A 23,996-nucleotide genomic window follows, 5' to 3' on the forward strand; every position below is an offset into this window, starting at 1 on the left:
TGTTTCGGCCCAACAAACACGGCACATTTGTGTGATTCAGCCTGGTGGTCGTGAGATGCAGGCAGCTCCCCTGCACTGAATTTCCATTTCTTCCTCTGTGGCAGGGCACAATGGGTTGCATTCAAAAGTCACACATTGGAAAAAAAAATGAAATAAAAAGTCACGTGTTGCAGTGCTAACCCTCAGGACCTGAGACACGACTGTATCTGAAGAGCGGATTTTCAGAGAGGTAGCCAAGCCAACGTGAGAACTTCAGGGTGGGCCCAGTTCAAAATGAGTGGTGTCCTGGGTCACAGGGGAATAGGGACACAGAGACACACACAGAGGGCAGTCGGTGGGAAGACGCGGAGAAAGAAGCCGGCTACCTACAAGCCATAAAGAAAGGTTTGGAACAAACCCTCCCCTCACAGCCCTCAGACACCCCACACACACTGTGGTTTGGGTTTCCAGCCTACAGAACTGTGAGATGACAGATTCAGGCACCCAGCGTCAAGTGCTTTGTGACACAAGAGCTAGCCCTCACGGGGTGAGGATGTGAATTAACTAAAACCATGGGAGTAACATGCTTGGCACGGCAGCCACCGCACGATAGGCACCCACATGACACCATTGCTATCACAGGTCGATACTTCAGTTCCTAATGGATGCAGGCTGGACTAACACAAACCTTTCTGAGAACAGCACAGCCTCTCCAGGTCCTGTGATATGCAGTCTCTGCTCCTCGGGTTTCTGGTTTGTTTTTGTTTTTCCTTATTTGCTTGTTTTTTTTTTGTTTGTTTGTTTTTTTTTTTAAGATTTATTTATTTGAAAGGTAGAATAAGAGAGAGAGACACACACACACAGAGGAGACTTCTTCCATCTGCTGGTTCATTCCCCAAATGGCCTCCATGGTATAGCAGGGCCAGGCCTAAGCCAGGAACCTAGAACTGCATCTAGGTCTCCCACGTGGGTGCAGAGGCCCAAGCACTTGGCCCATCTTCTGCTGCCTTCTCAGAGGCATTAGCAGCGAGCTGGATAGGAAACAGAGCAGCTGAGACTCAAACCAGTGTTCCAAAATGGGCTGCCAGAGTTGCAAGAGGTAGCTTTACCTGCTACGACAGGACACCAGCGCCTCCTCTGAGTTTTCTTTCTCCCCTCTGCACATCTTCAAATTTCCTCTCAAATGCCTCCTCCCCTGGCAGGTTTCCCTGGACTGAGTCACTGCTTCAGGCCTTCTGCCACCTCCAGGATCAGGGGGCAAGCGCAGTCCTTTTCACACAGCTCTGCAACCGCTGGTTCCAAATCAGAACCTCCAGTGCCTGGGCTGGTGCTGTAGCTTAGCAGGTAAAGCGGCTGCCTGCAGCGCCGGCATCCCATATGGGTGCCGGTTATAGTCCCGGCTGCTTCTCTTCCAATCCAGCTCTCTGCTATTGGAAGATGGCCCAAGTCCTTGGGCCCCTGCACCTGCTTGGGAAGACCCAGAGGAAGCTCCTGGCTCCTGGCTTCGGATCGGCACAGCTCCAGCCATTGCGGCCAATTGGAGAGTAAACCAGAGGATGGAAGACCTCTCTCTCTCTCTTTCCCTCTCCTTCTCTGTGTAACTCTGACTTTCAAATAAATAAATATTAAAAAACAAATCTCCAGTGCCCCCAGGGACCACGCCAGGGCCTTGATGCTCCCCTACACTGCCTGCAGGCAGCCCTGTGCAAGATGCTCATTAAATATCAGAGGAAGGAATCCTAAACCACAGGTGGAGAACCTGACCACAGCTGCACTGGCCATAAGGAAGCCCAGGCTCTGAGTCGGCTGCGGAGAGTACCCTCCAGGTCAGCCAGGCCCAGAGCTAGGGCCCCAAACCACAGGTGCAGGCCTGGCTGGGAATGTGTTAGAAATGCAGATCCCTGGGCCTCACGGCAAACTGCTGGAAGCAGATACTCTGGACATAGAGTCTCTAGGTGATTCTTTTTCTAAATTTGTATTTATTTATTTTAAAGGCAGAGAGAGAGAGAGAGAGAGAGATCTTCTATCTGCTGGTTCAATCCCCAAATAGCCACAACGGCAGGAGCCGGGACAATCCGAAACCAGGCCAATCTGAAGCCAGGAGCCAGGAGCTTCTTCTGGGTCTCCCTCACATGTGCAGGAGCCCAAGCACATGGGCCATCTTCTACTACTTTCCCAGGCCACAGCAGAGAGCTGGATCAGAAGTAGAGCAGCCAGGACTTGAACCGGCACCCATAAGGGGTGATGACAATGGAGGCAGAGGCTTAACCTTCTATGCCACAGTGTCAGCCCCAGCGATTCTTCATTCAAACATGTATTTATTTACTTGAAAGGCAGAGTTACAGAAAAAGAGAGATCTTCCATCTGCTAGTTCACTACAAATGGCTGCAAGAGAAAGAGCTGGGCCAAGCCAAAACTAGGAGCCTGGAACTCCATCCAGATCTCCTATATGGACGAGTTCAGGGGCCCAAGCACTCAGGCCACCTTCCACTGCTGTCCCAGGTACATCAGCAGGGAGCTAGATCAGTGTGGGGAGCAACTCTGGACTAGACTATGTTACTCGAATTAAGACTTATTTTATGCATCTGCTCTCCCACAATATGGCACTGGGAGAGGAGCAAACAGCTTCTACACAGCTGCCTCCAGTTCAACCAATAAACTGTAGGACCTGCTCCTGATTGGAGGAGAGCAGCGTGCTCGGTGTGTGGGTAGCAGAGTTGGGATTGGTGGAAGAGGACTATAAAGGAGGAGAGAGACAACATGCACCAGGAACATCTAAGAGGAACATCTATCCGAATAACACCTGAGCAGCCCCCGAGAGAGCCGGCCGGCGGTGTGCCGCTCCCCCGCGGAAGTGGGGAAAGTGGCAGGGGGAACCGCCCTTCCACGGAGGTGGAAGGGACGGTAGCCAACCCGGGAAGAACCAGCAGCAAACCCGGGGAGGGCCGAGCAGACAAAAGAACAGCGCAGATCCTGTGTTGTTCCTCCACGAAGACGGGGAGCGACAGATCAGAAGTAGAGCACATAGGATGTGGAGCACATACAGTGGCACCCACGTGGGATGCTGGTATTGCCAATGGTCCTCTGCAGGTGATTCTGATGGGGCTAAAATTAGAGAAGCACTGCTCTACTTGTATCCATTCATTATAAGGCAGTCTGGCAGCTGACATGAGCCCCTGAGAATTCCTAGAGACCGAGGAGCCCTAGAGAGGCGGCACCACAGAGGGGCTCCTAGGTGCATAGCAGTAGAAGCTGAAAGATTTCACCTTCTCCAGCCATGATGGGATGAGTTGGCCATACCTTTAAGGTATCAGAATTGACCTACAATAAGATTTCTTTTTTAAGATTTATTTTATTTGAAAGATTAGAGTGAGAGAGACACAATCTTCTGTCCACTGGTTCACTCTCTAAATGGCCACAATAGCCGGGGCTGAGCCAAGCAGAAGCCAGGAGCCAAGAGCTTCCTCCAGTTCTCCCACATGGGTGCAGGGGTCCAAGTCCAGGGCCATCCTCTGCTGCTTTCCCAAGTGCATTAGCAGGGAGTTGGATCAGAAGTGTCGTGGCCAGGATTTGAACCAGCGCCCATATGGGATGCTGGCACTGCAGGCGGTGGCCCAACCTGCTATGCTACAGCGCCGGCCCCTGCAATGAGGTTTCTATCTAGGAAGGGAGGCTCCGGCATTCCTCCTGGAGGCAAAGATAATTTTTCAGAGCCAGAAAGGTGGTCCCCAAAGCCTCCTAAAGTGGGAAGAAATGAGCCTCAAGCAAACAGTGCTCATCAAGGGCACATGTTTGGCCTACTAGTTAAGACACCTGCATCCCTTGGGGCCAGCACTGTGGCACAGCAGGTAAAGCCGCCTGCAGTGCCAGCGCCCCATATGGGCACCGGTTAGAGTGTCAGCTGCTCCATTTCCGATCCAGTTCTCTGCTATGGCCTAGGAAAGCAGTAGAAGATGGCCCAAGTCCTTGGGACCCTGCACCCACATGGAAAACCCAGAAGAAGCTCCTGGCTCCTAGCTTGGGATCAGTGCAGCTCCAGCCATTGCTGTCATTTGGGGAGTGAACCAGAGGATGGAAGACCTCTCTCTCTCTCTGCACCTTTCAAATAAATAAATCTTAAAAAAAAAAAAAAAAGGCAGCTTGCATCCCTTACAGAAGTACCCAGGTTCAATGCCCAGCTTCAGCTCCTTATTCCAGCTTCTTGCTAACTCTGATGTGAAGGGGAAGAGATGATGGCTCAAGTAGTTGCTTCCTGCTGCCCACGTGGGAGACCTAAACTGAGTCTCTGGCTCCCAATTCTACTTCATCCTCAGCATTTGGGTGATGAATCAGTGAATGGAAGTTCTCTCTCTGTGTACATGTGTGTAAGCACTGTGTGTCTGTCCTTCAGCTATTTAAACAAACAAAACCAGTGATCATCAGAGGAGACTCCAAGATGATAAGAGAAGATAGAGGGGTAGAGGCTGATAATCAGAAATCTTAGGTCAAGGGCAGGCTCTACAGATACCCTCCTCCACACATACCAGACATTGCTAATGGATCACAACTTGTTCAACAAACCTGGAAAGCACCTATGAATCCTTAACTTCAAGCAGCCACTATCAGTCCATCAGAAACAGACTTTGAGAAAAACCTGTTCACTAGTCTGATAAGCTGGCACACCCACAACAATACCAAAGTGGGTTTGAGCCCCAGCTCTACTTCTGATTCCAGCTTCCTGCTCGTGAACACCCTGGGAGATGGCAGGTAATGCTCAACTAGCTGGGTCTCTGCCACCTATATGGGAGACCTGGACAAACTTCCAGGCTCCTGGCTTTGGCCTGGTCCAGCCCTGGCTGTTGCAAGCATTTGGGGGGTGAAGCAGCAGATGGACAATCTCTCTGTCCCTGAGGAGGATGGCAGGGAGAGGCGGGGACAGGACTGGGTGGGTCTGGTTTTCAAACAAGTAAAAATAAAAAAAATCTTTCTCAGTCTTCAAGCTCTGTACACTTAGCCTAGAGATCAATGGTTACTACAGAAATCTCACTGAACTTGAGAGTTGGGAGCTGAGCAATCCTGGGCAATCATTTACAATCTTGATTCCAAGTTGCTTGATTTGCAAAAAGGAGCTGCTAATATCTTTCTGGCAGGGCTGTTGGGTAGAGAAACAATACGGACAAAAGCACCTGGCCCAGGGCCTGGCAATTAGAGGGCTCTTGACCAACGCTTGCTGGGCCTGAAACCAGGGCCAGAGGGGATGCGCTGGGAAGAGTGCTTGCCAGGAGTTAAATCAACCCAGAATTCCAAGCTTTAGTGTTCACGAACTAAAGAGCTCTGTAGTAGGGCACTGGGAAGTCAAACTAATGTGGGAGGGGCCGATGCTGTGGCACAGCGGGTTAACACACTGGCCTGAAGTGCCAGCATCCCATATGGGCGCCGGTTCTAGTCCTGGCTGCTCCACTTCCGATCTGGGTCTCTACTATGACCTGGGAAAACAGAAGATGGCCCAAGTCCTTGGGCCCTTGCACTCGCATGGGAGACCTGGAAGAAGCTCCTGGCTCCTGGCTTTGGATCAGCTCAGCTTTGGCCACTGAGGTCATTTGGGGAGTGAACCAGCAGATGGAAGACCTCTCTCTCTCTCTCTCTCTCTCTCTCCCTCTCTCTCTCTCTCTCTGGCTCTACCTCTCTCTGTAACTCTGTCTTTCAAATAAATAAAATAAATCTTTAAAAAAAAAAAAAAGAAATTCACATGATGAAATCTGAGCCCAGTGTGAGGGGAAGGCGGGGCTCTGCCCTCCTAAATAGGATCACTGCCTTCTAAGAGAGACTGGGGGGGGGGGGGGGGCGGCGGCGCTGTGGTGTAGCGGATAAAACCGCTGCCTGCAGTGCCAGCATCCCATATGGGCGCTGGTTCAAGTCTCTGCTGCTCCACTTCCAACCCAGCTCTATGCTATGGCCTGGGAAAGCAGTAGAAGATGACCCAAGTCCTTGGGCCCCTGCACCCACGTGGGAGACCCAGAAGAGGCTTCTGTTCCTGGCTTCGGATGGGCCCAGCTCCAGCCATTGCAGCCATTTGGGGAGTGAACCAGTGGATGGAAGACACACTCTCTCTCTCTCTCTCTCTCTCTCTCTCTCTCTCTGCCTCTCTGTAACTCTGCCTTTCATATAAATTAATTAATTAAAGAGAGAGAGAGAGAGAAAGAGAGAGAGATTTGGGAGAGGCAACCAGTCCCCTCTACCATGCAAGGAGCCACGTACCAAGAAGCAGGCTGTCACCAGCCTGCTGGTGAATGTGCCAGTACCCTGACCTTGGACTTCCCACCTCTTAGAGCAGTAAGAAGTAAAGTTCTGGGGCCTGTGCTGTGGTGCAGCAGGTTGAAGCCCCGCCTGCAGCAACAACATCTCATGTTGGTGCTGGTTCGGGTCCCGGCTGTTCCACTTCCGATCCAGCTCTCTGCTAATGCACCTGGGCAGGCAGCAGAGGATGGCCCAAGTCCTTGGGCCCCTGCACTCACACAGGAGACCTGCAGGAAGCTTCTGGCTCCTAGCTTAGGATTGGCTCAGCTCCAGCCATTGTGGCCATTTGGGGAGTGAACCAGCAGATGAAAGACCTCTCTCACTCTCTCTCTCTGTCTTTACCTCTCTCTCTAACTTCGTCTTTCAAATACATAAAATTAATCTTAAAAAAAAAAAAAAAGAAGAAGAAGTGAAGTAGTGAAGTTCTGCTGTCCATACGTTAACCCCAAAGCATTTTGTTACAGCAGCTGGAACAAACTGAGACACATTCTTCATGCCCTTCGACACTGACCCTCTGATTCATTTGCCTGAATCAGTAAGACCCCACACAGAAATCCAGTCTCAGCAAAGCCACGTCTGGCATCTGGGCAGGCACCTGTCTTCTCACCTTTGGAAGCCTGAAGAGCTCCACAGAGAACGGCTCAGTAAGTGAAGCCCACGCACAGCACTGTTGATTCAGGGGAAGCTAAGGACTTGCCAGTGCAAGTGTCCCCACCTGGACAGCTAGACTGAGGGTCCTTGGGAGGTGCCCAAGCACTCACTATACATTAAGGCATTCAGCTTTATGCTTGACAGCCCCCCATGACAGACAAAGGATACGACATTCTGAAACATCAAGACCTGTGCCCAAGACCACAGAATTAGAAGGCAGCAGGACTTCGGTTTGAACAGCTGTCTGCCATTCCGGAATGCCCTAGGCACTCGCCCCTCCACTCCAGTTCTCATATTAGCTGGAATCCACCTGTGGGGGCTCCCAGCTTCAATAGACAGGAATTATAAAACAAGCACATGAAAACAATGCCAAGGCCATTCCAGCCAGCCAGGGACCTGCCTATAATCAGAGGTTAAAGTCTAAGTAAGAACAAATACATCTCAGCATCTGTCAAAATAAAATTTAATACCTTGTAAATCTCATTTAATTCATACTTTAAATGGAACCAGCAAACAGATAATACTCACTCTTAGCTCTTTCACTAAAAGCTTATATATAATTAATCTTTAGAAGCCAGTGTGAGCAATGTGTTTAATATTTTCAGCCAAGGGCTTTACCACTGTTATGTAATTTTACTGCCTCCACAGTAATGAAAAAGCATGACCTACAAAGTGCCCTCTAACCCTAAACACTACCAGCTCCAAATGTCTATCGCATCAGCTGGACATTTATTCTGAGCCACAGGAGCTGTACAAGCATACTTTGAAAAGTGTGTGTAAAAAGGGAATTTGAAGATAAGTCTCTTTTGGTATAAAAAGTATTGAAATCCATGCATTCAAAGGGGGTCTTTCAAATGTCCATCAACAATGCATGTTATAAAAAAAACTACTTGTGCATTTCAAAATTCACATGTATTTTTTTATTCCATATTTTCATGAACTTTTTGAAGTATACTCATAATCATCTACTTTAGCCAGGAAGGTCCTTTGCAAGTGGTCACCCAACCAAGGCGCAGGTATACAAATCTGTCTGGACCCGAAATGCAGGGAAGATGTTTCTGTTCTTTGGTAAACAGGGCATTCTCATTAAATCTTCAAAAATTAATATAGCAGCAGCATCATAAATAGTGACCTTGAAGTCATTCAAGTCAAATTTTGACGGTGGAGACCCAGTAGCTAGGTTGATGAGAGACAAATAAGCAAGTACCTGGGAAAGCAGGCTCTCGGCTGGCACGGGTCTATGTGTGGTGGGATCCTTCTGCCTGCAGCTGTAGCTGGATTGCCAGTCCCACTCACAGGGAGACGACAGTAATGTGGTACCCCGCACCCTGGAAAGAACAGTGCTGTTTAAAATCCCACACAGTCATTTCCAGCATGGCAAGATTTTGGGAAATGCACTAAAGTTCACATACCATATAATTTTCCCAACTACAGTTTGTCTGTTATTATATTTATTAATTTAAAGTGCAACTTTTTTCATGATAATTTATTTTATTTCTTGGAAAGGCAGACAGACAGTGATAGACAGGCATTTATCTCCCACCCACTGATTCACTCCCCAAATACCCTCAACAGCCAAGGTTGGGCCAGGCCAAAGCCAGGAGCTGGTAACTCAATTTGGGCAGAGACCTGACTACTTTGGGCTTCATCTCCTGCTTGCCATGATGTGCATTAACAGGAAGCTGGAAGTGGAAGCAGAGCTGGGACTTGAATCCAGGCACTCCAATAGAAGACAGAAGTATTCCAAGCAGTGGTTTAACTCCTATGCTACACACATAGCCCAGGCTTTTAAAAGAGTGACAGAGTTGTGCAATCATCACCTCAATCCATTTTAGAACATTTTCATTAACCACACCCCCTCAAAAAAAAGACCTTTCACATCCCTTAGCCATCCATCATCATGCAATCCCCCAAGTCCTCATGTAGCCATCTGAAAGGGGGGAACTGCCAATCTATTTTGTCTCTATAGACACACCTCTTCTGGGTGTTCCAAACAAATGGACTCACAATATATGGCCCTCTGGGACTGCCTGCTTTTACTCAGCATGATGTTTTCAAGCTTCATCCAGGCTACAACATGCATCAGAACCCCATTCCTTCTTACAGCCAAGTAATGTGATTCCACTGTATAGAGGCACCCCATTTTACTCATCCACCTACCCGCTGGTGGGCATTTGGGTAGTTTCCATTCTCTACCTACTAAAAACACCACTGCAAACTGCTTGTGTGGATATGTTTTCGTCTCGCTTGCAGACATGGAATTACTGCCCCTAATGTTTCAGATTGTCAAAAATACAGAAAACTAGTAGCCACATCAAGTTTGGCATCATCATTCACCTGAGGGTAATTCTGAGGAACAAACTCTTGTCAGAATTCATCCTTCAAGTTAAAAAAAACTCAGAAGATGAGAGAATCACCAGAGAAAACTTTTTAACATACCTAACGTAAAATTTACCATTTTATTTTTTAACTAATATACTTTTAAAATATTTACTTATTTTCAACTGCTTAAAAGGCAGAGAGAGAGAGAGAGAGACAGAGAGAGAGAATCTTCCATGTGCTGGTTCACTACCCAAATGCCTGCAACAGCCAGGGCGGGGCCAGACTGAAGCCAGGAGCCAGGACCTCCATCCTGCTCTCTCACATGGGTGCTAGGAGCCCAGATACTTCGGCCACCATCTGATGCCTCCCAGAACAAATTAGTAAGAAGCTGAGCAGCGTGGATAAGCCACGACTTGAACTGGCATCCCAGCAGAGGACGTGGCTATCCCACGGAGCTGCTTAATCTGCTGTACAATGCTCACCCAAAAAAGTTATTATTTGAAAATTTTTTTTATCTATTTATTTGAAAGACACTATCCACTGGTTCATGCCCCATATGCCTACAAAGACCAAAGCCAGGAGTTGTGAGCTCCATCCAAGTCTCCCAAGTGGATGGCAGAAACCGGTTCACTTGAGCCATCACTGCTGCCTCCCGGGGTCTGTAAAGCAAGAAAGTGAGTCAAGAGCTGGAGCCGGGGATCAAACCCAGGTACTTGAGTGTGGGATGCTGGAGTCCTAACTGGCATCTTCACCACTAAGCCAAACACCCACCCCACGGTTACCACTTTAAAGAGTATAATAGAGAAATCATCTTAAACTAAAAGGGAATTTGTTCTTCATAGCTTTCCTAATACTGATTCCGCTTTAAAATTATGTTACTCACCGTTAGGAAAGATGGCAAATACTTATTCTTTTTACCCTTGAGACCAAAAACTCAAGGAACATCTCCCTTCTGCATATTTTCATGACTGCTGCATGAGCCTTTCAAACACCACAAGGAGGCAGGCTCATTTCTGGGCTCAGCCTGGGCTCTGGCAGCTCCGCTTGGGCAGCCGCAGGGCAAACTTCCCGTGGGAGGAAGAACGTGGCTTTTCACCAGTTCTGGACATACCCTTCTGCTTGCTAAACAAAGTGGTATTGTGGCATCTGGGCAAAACACCCTGCACCCTACAAGATGACATAGACATAACGATGCTGTTGATTTTTATTTGCACGGGCAGGAGGCACATTTCCCTTCTTGGAACATCAGCAGGAAATGTAGGCAAAGGCTAAAGCGAGGCCATCTGGACATCCTACAAAGCAAGCACCAGGATTACAGCCCGGCCCATCCATCGCTTCTATTATTACTTCCAAAGATAAATAAATGACTAGCAACTCAAGATGTGTTTGGTTATGCTTTTGGCCCTCATAGGAAATTTTTCTACAGGTGTCAGTTCCAGAGAGAGCCTGCTTCTTTGAAGTGGTTTGCTTTTTAATGCAATCATTTCCTGCATTTCTAGGACAGTTTAGCTTTAAATTTTTTTTTCATAATATTCCAGGGGATGTTGACATGTATGGAAACCCTTAGTAATGATCTATGATTTCTAGAAGATATTATTTTTTAAAGAGCATGGTTTTAATAAGGTTATATCTATCTGCTTGTTTGAAAGGCAGAGTGATTCAGAGAGAGAGAGAGATATCTTCCACTTATTGGTTCACTCTCCAGATGCCTGAAATAGCTGGGGCTTGGTCCTGCCGAGGCCAGGAGCTATGAAATCCACCTGCGTCTCTCACGCAGGTATCAGGGTTCAAAGCACTGCGGCCATCATCACCCGATGCCTCCAGGATACATTAGCAGGAAGCTGGGTTGGAAAGGGAGATAAGACTCCACCCCAGGCCCTCCTCTACAGGATGTTGGCAGCTTAACCCACTATACCACACCCAGCCCTAAAATACACTATAGTGACAAGGAATTCCAAATGAAAGAAAACTTAGGGGTGGGCCATGTGGACTCTTTCATCACATACCAGACTGGTTGGAGTCCTGGCGACTCCATGATCCAGCTTCCTAGAAATACACATGGGAGGAGTGATAACAGTCCAAGTTCTTGGGCACCTGCCACCCATGTGGGAGACCAAGATGGAGGTCCTGGCTCTGGCCTCAGCCTGGCCCAGCCCTGGCTATTGCAGGCATTAGGCAAGTGAATCAGCAGATGGAAGATCTGTCTATCTCTCTGCCTCTCTCTCTCTCTCTCTCTCTCTCTCTCTCACACACACACACACACACACACACACACACACACTATGCCTTTCAAATTAAAAAAAAAAAACTTTTATTTCTTAAAGATTTATTTATTTTATTCAAAAAGCAGAGTGACAGAGAGGGAGAAACAGACTGAGAGAGAGATCTTTTATGTACTGGCTCACTCCTCAAATGGCACATCAGCTGGGGCTGGGCCAGCCCAAAGACAGGGGCAAGGAGCCTCAGCTGGGTCTTCCATGTTGGTGGCAGAGATCCAAGGACTTGTGCCATCCTACGCTGCTTTCCCAGGAGCCTTAGTTGGGAGCTGGATGGGAAGTGGAGGAGCCAGGATTCAAACCGGTGCTCACATGGAATGCCGGTGCTGCAGGCAGGGGTTTAACCCACTGTGCCGCACTGCTGGACCCAGAAACAAATCTTTAACAAGAATGTAAAAAACAAGACTTGGTAAAAGGAAGGAAAATATATTGTAGTATTGACAAAGAAGCAAACTTATTATCAAGCAACATCAGTTAGTAGTGAATTACTTTACACATTTTAAAAAGAAAATGTAGGGGCTGGCATTGTGGCACAGCAGGTTAAGCCACCACCTGCAACACCAGCATCCCATATGGGTGACAGTTCAAGTCCCATCTACTCGACTTCTGATCCAGCTCCTGCTAATGCACCTGGGAAAGCAGCAGGAGATGGCCCAAACACTTTGGCCCCATACCCACAAGGGTGACCTGGATGGAGTTCCAGGTTCCTGGCACCAGCCAGTCCCAGCCTCGCCCACTGGGACCACCTGGGGAGTGAACCAGCAGATGGAAGATCTTTCTCTCAATCTCTATCTCACACTCTTTCTATAACTCTGCATTCCAAATAAAGAAACAAATCTTAAAAATTTTAAAAAAAAGGAAAATCCATAGGTGGCTCAGTATTTTTGTATTTGGACATCAATTCCTTTTTTTTTTTTTTTTTTCTTCCTTCATTTGTGGCTACCAAGTAAGGCCTGGCCAAATATTTGCTGAGCGCCCATCACATATTGGGCTTAGAGGTGAATACGCACATGCGTAAGTCACTCAACCTCCACTTCAACGGACTCGCAACCCTCAGTCCGATGTTGGTTGGTAGGTCTTTGTTTTGGCCAATGCTGTGACTGCGCAGTGTGTGGAGCAGAAGCCCCAGCACAGCCCTGCTTGCAGAGAAAGAACTAAAGGAGGTGGGAGGAGGGGGATGAACACATCCCTTGAGGTCTTGAATCCCGGATTAGGACCTGACGTCCAGTTTTGTTGCTCCTGAAAACTGTGCAGGGTTACACAGATGTAGCAGTAATCAGAATGCCTCTTGAGAGGAATGGGCAGGGGTGAGCATTTGGCCTCCTGGTTAAGATGCCCTTTGGGACGGCTGGTCTCATGTAGGGTGCCTGGGTTCAAGTCCCAGCTCCACTCCCAACTCCAGCTTCCTGGTAACATGTGCCTTGGGAAGCAGCAGGTATTGACTCAAGCAGTTGGGTCCTGTTATCAACACGGGAGATGTGGGTTGAGTTCCCGGTGCTCGTTCTGCCAGGGCTCTGGCTCAACCCTGACTGCGGACATTTGGAGAATGGACCAACAGATGGGAGCTCTCTATCTCTGTTTCTGTCTCTGCCTGTTTGCTTCTCTAATTAAATAAACTAACAACTTTAAAAGAAAAAATGAATGGAAGAGAATGCTTGGAAGAAAACTCAACCTCATTTTTAATTTCTTTACTTGAAAGGCAGAGTTACGGGGCGGGGAGGGGGGGCGACACAGAGAGAGATCTATCTGCTGGTTCACTCCCCAAGTGGCCACTACTGCTGGAGCTGGGCCAGTCTGAAACCAGGAGCCAGAAGCTTCTTCGTGGTCTCCTTCGTGGGTGCAGGGGCCTAAGTACATGAGCCACCCTCTGCTGCTTTCCCAGGCACATTAGCAGGGAGCTGGATGGGAAGTGGAGCAGCCAGTTCTTGAAACCAGCACCCATATAGGATGCCAGACCAGCAGGCAGTGGCTTACCTGCTCCACCACAGTGCCGGCCCCAAACTCACTCTTTAGTCAACCAGCCCAACAGAAATCTCAGAATATTCATGGGAAGAGTTCCCTCCATAGAAGCACAGCCAACAGCTAACCTTCCTGCTACTGAGGCCTTCAACCACTGCTAGTGGGGAGCATTGAGATGAAAAGCCATTGCAAAGATCAAAAAAGAGCATGGGCACGAGACAGAAGGAAGCTGGTGGGCATTTGGCATGATGGCTAAGCTACAGCTTGATGCTCACATCCCACACTGGCGTGCCTCGGGTTCAAGTCCTGGCTCTGTTTCTAATCCAGCTTCCTGCTGATGCACACCCTGCGAGACAACAGATGATAACCCACATACTTGGATCCCTGACACCCACATGGAAAACATGGATTGAGTTCCCAGCTACGGCTTCAGTCTGGTGCAGCCCTGGCTGCTGCAGGCATTTGGAGACTGAACCAGAAAATGGAATCTCTCTGTCCCTGTCTCTGTCCCTTTCAAATAAAATAAATAAACATTAAATCAAATGAGGGGGTGGAAAGAAAGAGCACATGACGGAGGGATGGGAATTGTGGTACAGTAAGTTAAACTGCCACTTGGGACACGTGCATCCCACGTCAGGGTGCCTGGACCCACTAGTGGTATTCCGAGCTCCAGATCCAGCTTCTTGATAATACACCTGGGGAGGCAGCACAAGACGACCCAAGTGGGGCTGGCATTGTGATGCACTGAGTTAAGTCACCACTTATGGCACTGGCATCCCATATAGGCACCGGTTCATGACCCTGCTGCTCCACTTCTGATCCAGCTCCCTGCTAATGTGCCTGGGAAACAGCAGAAGATGAACCAAGCACGTAGGCCCCTGTAGCCACATGGGAGACCCAGATGGAGCTCCTGGCTCCTGGCTGCAGCCTTGTCCAGTCTCAGCCATTGTTGCCATTTAGGACATGAACCAACAGATGGAAGATGTGTGTGTGTGTGTGTGTGTGTGTGTTTCTCCCTCTCTCTCTGCAACTCAGACTTTCAAATAAATAAATAAAACTTAAAAAAAAAAAAAAAAAAAAAGATGGCCCAAGCACTTGGGTTCCTGCCATCCACAGGGAGACCCAGCTCCTGGCTCCTGGCTCCTGGCTCCTGGCTTTGGCCTGGCACAGCCAAATACTGGCACAGTATTTGGGGAGTAATCAGCAGACAGAAGATCCCTTTCTGTTTCTCCCACTGTCTCTGTTGCTCAGCCTTTCAAATAAATAAAATAAAATAATTTTTAAAGAAAGATGTTGTAATGGAAAAGACTTCTCCAGGAGGTTACTCCTCCAAGTGTCACGTGGCTGAGGGCATTCCCTAGGAGCTTGTTAGCAATGCAGAATCTTGGGCCCCATCGTAATCTGCACAACCAGAATCCACATCTTCAACAGAGTGATTGTTATGTGCACTGAAGTTTCAGAAATGAGGTATCTAGGTGTCTCTGAAAAATAGAGAATCTTGGGCTTAGTATGAAGATCAGATGATGAGAAAGTCAGCAAACAGAAAGTGGGAAATCAGTTAAGCAACATTCAGGCTATCAAAATGTAGAAAGGAGGGTCTTGTGTTCTGAGGCAATATTATTTCATCAGGCTTAAGGGAACGTTCTTTCAAAATGAAAAACAACAACAACAACAACAACAACAAAGAACAGTGAGGCAGGCATTTTGCTCAGTGGTTAAGATGCTTCCATTCCATATGTGAGTACTTGGGTTCACTTCCTGGCTCCTCTCCTAAAACCAGCTTCCTGCTAATTCAGCCATGAAAGGCAGAAGGAATGGCTTAAGCAGTTGTGTCCCTGTCACTCACATAGGAGACCTGGACTGAGTTCCAGTCTCCTGGCTTCAGTATGCTACAGGCTGTTACAGGCATTTGGGGAGTGAACCAGCACACAGAAGATCTGTCTGTCTTTATGTCTCTCTGCCACTCTTCTCCCAAATAAATTAAATCAATTTTTAACAAAAGGGGAACACTTTTTAAAAAGGCACATCCAACTTTCCTTGCTAAGGATCACTTTATAGCAAATAATTTGACTTTTGTTTGGACTGATTTAGAGAAATGAAGAGAGGCAGAGAGGGTTATCCTTAGGGTATTTATATTCATTCTAATTGCAGGAATGGTTTCCTATAAACAGAAATTAATAACCTAGCAGTCAATTTGCAAACTTGTATCATGGGGCTTGTTCAAGGTGAACTACTTCACAAATGATCTGGAGAGTACCCGGGCTGGCACCGTGGCATAGCAGATAAAGCTACCACCTATGGCTCCAGCATCCCATGTGGGCAATGGTTTGATTCCCGGCTGCTCCACTTCCCATTTAGCTCCCTGCAAATGGCCTGGAAAGCAGTGGAAAATGGCCCAAGTGCTTGGGTCTCTGCACCCATGTGGTAGACCCAGAAAAGCTCCTCGTTCCTGGCTTCAGATCAGCCCAGCTCCAGTCACTGCAGCCATTTGGGTAGTGAATCAGCAGATGGAAGACCTCTCTTCTGTCTCTCCCTCTCCCTCCCTCCCTCCCTCCCTCTCCTTCTCTCATTCTATCTTTCAAATAAGAAAGAAAGAAAGAAAGAAAGAAAGAAAGAAAGAAAGAAAGAAAGAAAGAAAGAAAGAAAGAAAGAAAGAAAGAAAGAAAGGAAGAAAGAAAGTATTCAGCGTCTCTCTCAGGGTCAAGCCTTGATCAAAAATTCAGCAACGCCAGGATTCCAACTTGTAAGATACAAGACTAGGGGCTGGCTTTGTGCTGTAGTGGGTAAAGCCACCACCTGTGACACCTGCATCCCATATGAGTGCTAGTTCAAGTCCTGGCTGCTCCACTTCTGATCCAGCTCCCTGCTAATGCGCCTGGGAAAAGCAGCAGAAGATGGCCCAAGTATTTGCCGTTGCAGGCGTCTGGGGACTGAACCAGCAGATGGAAGGCCTCTTTGTCTCTGCCTCTCTCTATGACTCTGCATTTCAAATAAATAAATTGCTAAATAAACAAACAAAAAAAGGTACTAAGATTAAACTAGAATTCTGGACTGATAAATACACAGACCACGTGTTGCAGATCTTCAGTTCCCAGCTGGGTGTTCAGAACAAATAATCCTAATCAATTGCAATATTCTTTTGCTTGGAAGTCCAAATTGGGCATCAGGGTCCTGCCTAGCTGGATACTCCAAGAACAACCCATCCCTTGGCACCTGGATACCATATGAAGTCAGTTTTAACCGCTGCCAGAAGGTCTTGCCAGCTGTGAACTTGTGTCATTCTGAGACCAAGGTGAAGGCAACATGCGAGACCCCCTAAAAATCACAATTTGTCACTACAGCAGGTTTCCCATGATCCTTGCTGAGATCAACCTACACACCCTCTGTTCACAGTCACCACGTGCCTCGGCTCCCTCCATGTACATGTGTGCTTACTTTCACTTTCGAAAGAAACACAGCAAAATCATAACAACACTGTAACAAAAGGTTGCTGCCTCTGAATTCCCTCCTAAATACCCCTGAAACCTCCCAAAGAAACAGCTAACTTTTTTTTTTTCTCATGAAGAGCAGCCTTTACAGATGGGACAGAAATTTATCTCAATCCAACAACTCCCCAGGGACACTAATGATAGCTGGTGCCTGGCAATTCTGTGTGGCAGGTGCTGTCCTGTGTGCTGTAGGATGTTGGAGAGCCCCCCTACCCCGGCCTCTGTCCAGCAGAGGCCAGAAGCAACCCAGGGATGTAACACAGAAATGCTCCTGCGCATTACAATTGTCCTGGTATGGGGAGAATTCCTCATCCCTGTTGGGAATCAAACCACTAAATGATTGGAGTAGTTTCCTTAGGGAGATGGCATTGTGAGCACTTCTCCCTTATCTTTCTCAATTTTGTAAGTCTTAATAATGAATGTACATTGTTTATATGATGAAAATGTTAGCACCATTCTAGTTTTCAAAAAAGAAATATCACTTGCTATACAAGTTGTTTGGTGAATGCCAATGTGTGGCTTACTCAGTTTAAAAATTAAATCCAGGCGCTAACAGCATTACCAACCATACAGGCCTTTCAGCTCAGCTTCTCTTCAGTGTGTAAAAGACACAAAAGCAGGCCTTCAGAGGAGAGAGTTAGAACCGAGGTCTTTAGCCATCCAGAAGACAACTTCTAGACCCTTCTTCGCTGAGGAAGAGTCAGCAAGGCTGTACAAAGAGGTGTGAAGTGAAACCACCGTTTCAAGAAGAGCATGCCCCTGAAACACAGCGTGCACACTCACTGCACTCGGAAAGTCACCTGCACTGTAGGAGAAAGACAATAAGGCACATTCTGCTCATCCTTAAGAACCATTGCATTGGTAGACCAGGTGAAAAAAATGTCAACGTCAGAAAATTAAATGTCTAGACTGCAAAACACAGGCTCCAGGCATGTTTTGGGAGTTCGAGTATTACCCAGGAATGTCACTACTATTTTTCAGTCAGTCTGGGAGCTCCATATCCATCAAGAAGAAATAATACTTTCTCAGTGAAGAACTTACATCTGTTAAGCCCACGGGAGAGATGACCCCTTTCTCTGCCTGGGCCCACCCAATAGCCAGACAGCACGCACACGTACGGCCGGAAGCTCTGCTTACCCAGGGTGCCGCCACAGGTTCGCGTGTCTTCTGCTCTCAGGCAACAACTCTCTTTTGTTAAGCGGGGTGATACCAACAGCGGCTTCCAGGATAGCCATGTATTTCTTGTACCGCATCTTGTCTCTCTCATTACAAGGTTCCCTACGTTATGGTCACTACCCAGCCCTAGCAACCACCCTAATCTTGCCTCCACTGCAAGCGACTGCTGTTCCTTTAGATGCTCTGTGCATCCCTGGCCAGCCGTAGCCACCACACGAAGTGGGGCGAGGGGTGGGAGGCCTCACCACACATAAAGAAAGAAAAAAGGCTTTCAGATCTCCCTGCAATGCCAGTATTACACAAGGCTAAGGAATTCTGAATCGAGCACAAGTGGGAATGATTTGCAGCAATGGCTGTGGTTTTACACAGAGAGATCTAACGTACACTCCCCAATTAATCCGCACATAAATCTCTGAGGTCGCTAATCCCTCACGTAGTAATGGCGCACGAGGTGATTTATCCCAAGGTCTGGTAATAATTGGTGCAAAAAGCCTGCTTGCCTATGGATAAACTAAAATCAGAAGCAGATTTGCCCCTTCTACAAATCTCTCTCTAAAAGCCCTGTACTTGGACAAATGAGGAAGGATTCCAGTGGTCGTAGCACTTTTAAATGTAATAATCCCCTTGCTTGGGTCAATGCAAAGACTAATTAATTAAGAAATAACTCAGTTTTTTAGAAATAACATCTGAAATACTTCTAGAACCAAAGGGGCATGAACCCTGCTAAAGTAAGAAGACACTGCGTGGCAATGAGCAGTCTTTTTCTCCTGGTCTGAAGGGGTCTCCCTGGACTTCGAGAACCCTCCTTCCCTGCTGCCTGGGTGGTAAAGCTGACCACCTCTTCACAGTGGCTCCCCGCATGGGCCAGGTACCCAGCCTGGACCAGCCAGTCTTCCCTGGAAGGAGGGAAATGCCTATTCCACTGCTGTAGCTAAGCCGGGCTAATGGGACACTGGGGCTGCTGTTACTAGCAGTTGAGAATCGCAGAGCCAAGAGCAACATCCGCACATCACTTAGTTTCTGGATCCAGCCATGCCTCAGGTCACTGCCATCCCAGGAGATCTGGGTTAAACTCTGACCAAAGCAAATAAACTGACTTGTGTGAAATTTCATCGGAGTACGGTTTCTGTCCCTCTGAAAGGGTTCTCACTTACCCAACTCCCTTCTCCCCACATTCATTCTTTCATTCATTCATTCGAGAGGCAGAGATACATGGAGAAAGGGAAGAGAGAGAATCTTTCATCCACTGGTTCAGTGCCCCAAATTGCTGCAATGGCTGAAGCCAAGAGCCAGGAGCTTCTTCGGGGCCTTCCATGTGGGTGCAGGGGCCCAAGCACTTGGGCCATCCTCCGCTGCCTTCCTAGGTGCATTAGCAGGGAGCTGGATGGGATATGGAGCAGCCAGGTGCCCTTACAGGATGCGAGCTCTGTAGGCAGAGGCTTAACCTTCTAAGCTACAGTGCTGCTGGCCCCCTCCCAGCTTTTTCAAGGCATTCTCTTTCCTGTTCGATATACTATGGCAACATAAGGAGTTGCAAACAAATTCATACATAACGTACATCTGTTATGCAGTAATTCTGGTGAACCTACTGAATAACTATAACCAACCTCAATGAATGTGTCCCAAATATTGAACTCTACGTTTACACACACATCTCTTTCCTCAATGGCAAGTTTATTTTCTTTCTTATCTGAACAACATTAGCAGTGCTCTCCAAACTGGGGATATATACCAATAATCTTTGGAACGTGGGAAGAAAATATGAAACTATGTGTCTCCCTTTTTTCCCTCTCATCCTGTTTTATCTCTTCTTAATACTGAAAACTAATAGATTTTAAACTATATTAAGGTATATCATTGATAAATTAAGATATTCCTATGTACTGTAGAATGTGATTGAAAACCTGAAGTGGGGGGCATTTAGCCTAGTGATGAAGACACTGGTTAAGTTGCCCCTGGCCCTCATCAGAGTGCCTGGATTCCATGCCCAGCTCCCATTCCTGCTCTGGCCTTTGACTCCAGCGTCCCTGGAGGCAGCAGGGATGGCTCAAGTAACTGGGTTCCCGCCATCCATGTGGGACACGTGGACTGAGTTCCACTCTGGCTCTGGTTCCAGCTAGGGCTGTTGTGGGTATCTGGGGAGTGAACCAGCAAATGCAGTCTCTTCCCTCTCTCCCTCCTTTTCTCTTTCCTCCCTCCCTCTCTCCAACAAATGGGAAGAGTTTTTTTTTTTTTTTTTTTTTTTTTTTAAGGAAACCAGATGGGGTGCAAGAGCAGAAAACTTGAAGTTCAATGTCTTAACCCTTCAACTATTCCCTAAGCATCAATTGCCCCATTTAAAAGACTGAATAGATGAAGACTAAGTTTTCTTCCAACAACCAAAGCTCCCCCTGCACTGGGCCTGATTTGTTGATAAGATCTGACCACAACCAAGTGGTGAACCACAACAGATGAACCAGGTGGTCCTGGGAGGGTTTACTTCCATAGGAATACTGCTCCCACTGGCTGTCACGTACACAATCAGTACCAGCTAGTCTCAGGGATTCTCTCACAGGCTGAGCTCCATGACAGCTGCCACTGCGGACAAAGCTCCAACACAGCCCTCACTTACTCACACAGGAAGAGCTAATTACACTCACACAACAGTCTTTGTTCTAACACATTGTATTTCTAATGACGGGTGATACAAATGACTTTATTACCCTCTCAACTGAGAAATCAAGCTTGAGCCAACAACCACAAAAAAATCAAGGTCAATTTGTCACCCAGGGGAAGCTGTCTGAGTGCCATCAAAGTGAGATCAAATTTTACAAATTGCATGTTTTAATGTCTCATTTTCCATTGCTATTTTTGATGCATTTAACACACAGAGCGTACAAAGTAACTATTATCTATGATGAGCTCATATAAAATTAAAACTGTGTCTTTCATTAGAGAAATAATTCAGCCTTTGCAAATATTAGAAAGAATTTGCTTTCCTCCCATAAATGACATTGTTCAGCTTTCTAATTTATTTATTTATTCATTTGGCTAAATTGTCATCTTTGTGTGAACTCCTTCGTAACATTACATAAAAACAACAGCACAGAAAAAAAATCCAGTCAAACGCCCCTGCCCGATATGTACTTGTATGACATTTTCTTTATAATTCTAGAAATTCTTCAGAAATATGCATGTAATTGGTTAGTTCCTTTGGAGTTTTAGAAATTCTTTACAACTATCAATTAAAAGTCACTTATCTATGTAAAAATTTTTAAATACATATTATTCCAAAGAAAGCTTTTTAAAAAAAGATTTATTTTATTTATTTGAAAGACAAAGTTACAGAGAGAGGTAAAGCCAGAGGAGAGAGGTCTTCCATCAGCTTGTTCACTCTCCAAATGGCTGCTAGAGCCGGAGCCGAGCTGATCCAAAGCCAGGAGCCAGGAGTCAGGAGCTTCTTCCAGGTCTCCCACGTGGGTGCAGGGGCCCAAGGACTTGGGCCATCTTCTATTGCTGTCCCAGGCCATAGCAGAGAGCAGGAGGAAGTGGAGCAGCCCATATGGAACGCTGGCACTGCACACCAGGGCTTTAACCCGCTCTGCCACAGTGCCGGCCCCCCAGAGAAAGCTGTTAAGTCAGGATGCTCAAGTTCTCTTTTGTCCTGATCCCAGTTGAACATCAGAAGTCACAGGCCAGCCTGGCATTTCTTCTGGACTAATTGTTTCTTCTGGAAGGAAACAGTAGGCACCTTCTCTGCTGCCTGTATGAAGGTCACTGTGCTTTGAAAGTATAAAAATGGAAATGAACTGATGCCCCACACAGGCTGCTTTCCAGGGTGTGGTCTTCTTCTCAGGGAGCTGGAAAAAAACCATCACTAAAAGTAGAAGAGGCAGGGAAAAATCTCTTTTTTTAAACTCTTCTACAAATAAACTATTTGACTTGCTGCAAGCACCTCTTTCTCCCCTGTTTAAGATCTCCATATACAATTTGCACTGACATACTTGCTACTCAGATGACCCTTGAGACACCGTAACAAATGCAGACTACACAAGGTGCAGGAGTTTTCAAGAGCTAGAACAGAGGAGTCCAGGGGCCGACGTTGTGGCATAGCGGATAAAGCTGCCGCCTGCGGTGCCGGCACCCGGTTCAAGTCCCAGCTGCTCCACTTTTGATTCAGCTCTCTGCTCTGGCCTGGAAAAGCAGTAGAAGATGGCCCAAGTCCTTGGGCCCCTGCACTCATGTGAGAGACCAGAAGAAGCTCCGGGCTCCTGGCTTTGGATTGGCACAGCTCTGGCCATTTGAGTAGTAAACCAGCGGTTTACTCTCTGCCTCTGACTCTCTGTAACTCTGCCTTTCAGATAAAAAAGGAGTCTTGGCCCCACCAAATTCACCCTCTTTGGCCCAAATCAGCCTCTCCCTTCAGGGGCATCCTCAGAATCCAGCATCATCCACTGGATTTAAAGTGTTCCCTTCAACGAGTGTCACCAAATCTGCAACTCTGGGCCTGTCCTCCCACATGGGTAGCAGGGACCCAAGCTCTTGGGCCTTCATTGCCTGTCTCCTGGGAGCATTAGAAGGAAACTGGATCAGAAGCCGAGGCAGACTTGATCCCAAGCACTCCTGTGTGGGATATGGGTGTCCCAAGTGGCAGCTTAGCCTGCTGTGCCACAATACTTGCTTCAATACATTTTAATTGATATTTTAAAGTGATGTTTTTAAAGGGCTGTATCCGTGAGCACTCTGAGATGATGCAGGAGGGAGGTGTGATTCCATATTCACCCATTCATCTCTAAGGTATCCCCTCATTTCAGAAGTAGCATAGGACAGATGCCCAATACTACTACTAGAGTTTACCTCTAAATTAAGAGGCAGCAATTACAATGGTTAAGACCCTATAGTCTAGAATCAGATTATCTGGGTTGGAATCCCAGCTTCACAATCAATTAACTGTGTGACCTTCTGACCTTTGGCAGGTCATTTAATGTCTCCAGGGCTTGGGTTTCCTCATCTGTGAACTGAGAATAATAATACTGGCAGCTCCCACTTGGTAAAGTTGTATGAGGATTAAATTTAATGAATACATGCAAAATGCGTGGGTCCTGGCCCACCCCAAGGGCTATCTTCATGATTATTATTTATGCAGCCAATACTGGCCAGGGTTGTTAAAGACTGACTGCTTTTGTCTCCCCAAATAATACTTTGAAGTCCTCAGTGTGATGGTCCTTTGGAGGTGGAGCTCGGGTGGGGGGCAGGGGAAGGAGGAGGGGTAATGGTTATTAGGTTTAGATAAGATCATGCTGCAGACCCCTCTCCCGCTTGCTATCAAAGGGCCAGCTGGGCCTGGAGAGGCTGCTGCTGACTTCAGAAATCCCTTTCCCACCTGTGGTATCTAAGACGAGATAGCTGTGTGCCTCCTCAAATCGCCTTGAAGTTGTGAGTCACTAGTTTGTGTGCCATAAAACTGTCTTTCCTTGCAGCCGTGATTTACTAGTTCCCGAGTGCCTAAGACAGCAGTGTGTCCCCCCTCCCCACCCCAAGCTGCCTTGTTACTGCCTTGCTAATTTAGGGCATGAAAGGAAAAAAAAAAGGACTGATGGTTCAGCTTAGTGGGTACTACCTTCTCAACCTGCCCTGGGGTCCCTGATCCAAGTTTGTCTAGCTCACCACTGGCCCACCCCGGCCTCCAAGCATCCATGTAGATCTCTTCACAGTCCTGTATTTGTTCAGCAGCTGGGACGCTGGTGACAGCTCTACTCAGCCACCTCCACCTGGCAGGCTCCAGGCCCGCCCAGCCCCGCAGCTCCCTGCCTGACCTGTCTTTCCAGTCTCCACCATGACCCCTGCTGCAGACAACAGCCCCATGTTGCCCCGGGCATCCGCAGTTGGG

At 47.4% G+C, this 23,996-nt stretch overlaps 1 protein-coding gene across 6 annotated transcripts in view; it reads right to left on the reverse strand.

Annotated features, from left to right (window-relative positions):
* TJP2 (tight junction protein 2) overlaps positions 1 to 23,996 on the reverse strand; it is a 138,063-nt gene that overhangs the window by 98,448 nt on the left and 15,619 nt on the right. For 2 of the 6 annotated variants that reach the window (XM_070051023.1, XM_070051014.1), the window contains exons 1-2: positions 18,089 to 18,111; positions 8,114 to 8,234 (exon numbers count right to left, since the gene is read on the reverse strand). The exons of 1 other annotated variant lie outside the window; for it this stretch is intronic. The gene's annotated coding sequence lies outside the window, so the exon portion shown is untranslated. Of the gene's footprint in view, positions 1 to 8,113; positions 8,235 to 18,088; positions 18,113 to 23,996 lie in introns of those variants that run through there. 3 more of the 6 variants (XM_051846396.2, XM_070051022.1, XM_070051018.1) reach the window with 2 other exon arrangements.

The sequence above is a fragment of the Oryctolagus cuniculus genome, chromosome 1 (assembly GCF_964237555.1).
Source record: "Oryctolagus cuniculus chromosome 1, mOryCun1.1, whole genome shotgun sequence".
NCBI classification, from domain to species: Eukaryota; Metazoa; Chordata; class Mammalia; order Lagomorpha; family Leporidae; genus Oryctolagus; species Oryctolagus cuniculus.